Here is a 1,493-nt window from a genome sequence, read left to right as displayed (position 1 = left end):
ATGGATATTTAGTCTTGTGGGCTTCCAATTAATGGGATTTCCTCCTTTCCTAAAACACCAGAGGTAAGGAAATGTTACTGCGTACCCAAATATTCATTCCATAACGAACCCTTTATTTGTCTTCTGTTGACCTGAGACATAAGAGCCATTCTTCATTTCTTTCCTCTTATATTCCTCCTCTTTCTCAGTGGACAAATTTGGTATCAATACCAGTCCTATGACCGTTGCTGTCCATTACTTTCCCTCAAAACTTCCTACTACAGAGCTTTCAGAGAAGGAACTTTTAGGTTTTTGTGTAGCACATGGGTATCTGCTGGCTCTATCCTCTTGAAATAGCTTTTCTTTGTCTCAATTTCAAAGTGAAATTTCATGTAGAAGTCAATTGGTGACTCATTGCTGATCTGGACATGCAGATAGATGTCAAAAGTGCCATCTTTTTCACAAATGTTTAAGACATGATTCAACATTTTAGTTCCTATTCCTAGCATTCGGTAAGGTGCCAGACATCCTAGTATCATGATGTAAAGTCTCTTCTGATTCTGTGAATGATCCACCCTACAGCGTACTGCACCCAGTGCAATGTCATTGAAACAAGCTACCTTTGCTAGTTTCCCAACCTCCAGCACATCCTTGTAGAACTTGTCATTGTAGCTGACTGGAAAGATGATCTTGTTTAACCTCTTCAACTGCTTAATGTTGTGTGGTGTCACGTCTCCCAGCTTGAACCCCCTGCCTTTCATATTCTCAGTCTTCCTTGGCTGTCTTTACTGCTGATCTCACAGCCATCACCACCTCCCCACCCCAATCCTGGGAGGGACCCTACTCGACACACAGGCCCCCACCTCCTCAGCCTTTGTCACCACCGCCTCCAGGATGGTGGTTTCGCTAGTGACAGCCCTGGCCTTCCAGGGCCTCTCAGGCTGCTTTCCTGGGACTGGTGCTGCCGCCGCTCCTCCACATGTGTACCCTGCCCACCTGCCTGCCAGCCAGCCAAGCTGTTATCAGAAATTACAAAATTGAACTTAAAAGTTCATACCCAAGTGTAGTTCTCTCCCTCAACACTACAGCCAATTAAACCTCAAATTATACAATGATGTTGTGCAATTAGAAATTAGAATCATGAGAAGTTACTCCTTTACAGCGAAAATCACTCAAATAATTCTTTGATGGTTCTATAACATTATCCCTCACCATTGCAAATAAAATCAGTCCAACTCAGTTGAAAAATATTCACTCATAAAACCTGATAAATGTGGTTGATGTGCTAGGCCTCACGGATACAAAGACAAAAGTGAAGTTGTCCCTGCCTTCAAGAAGCTTACATTCTGCTGGAAGGATATAACAAATACACAGATATGTAAATATAAGATACTTGGATTATGCAAGGAGCTCAGCAAATGGCATTTGAGTTGAGCCTTGAAAGAAAAAACTGAGGGATTGGAAGAGAAGAAAGTGAGGAGAACATGTATTTTTTGCATAGGACACAGCTAATG

At 42.3% G+C, this 1,493-nt stretch overlaps 1 pseudogene; it reads right to left on the bottom strand.

Annotated features, from left to right (window-relative positions):
• Nucleotides 1-257: 257 nt before the first annotated feature.
• On the bottom strand, nucleotides 258-740 carry LOC140514918 (N-alpha-acetyltransferase 50 pseudogene; annotated as a pseudogene).
• Nucleotides 741-1,493: the final 753 nt, after the last annotated feature.

The sequence above is a fragment of the Notamacropus eugenii genome, chromosome 1, assembly GCF_028372415.1.
Source record: "Notamacropus eugenii isolate mMacEug1 chromosome 1, mMacEug1.pri_v2, whole genome shotgun sequence".
In the NCBI taxonomy this organism is placed as follows: Eukaryota; Metazoa; Chordata; class Mammalia; order Diprotodontia; family Macropodidae; genus Notamacropus; species Notamacropus eugenii.
This window is presented reverse-complemented; position numbering and strand designations above follow the sequence as displayed.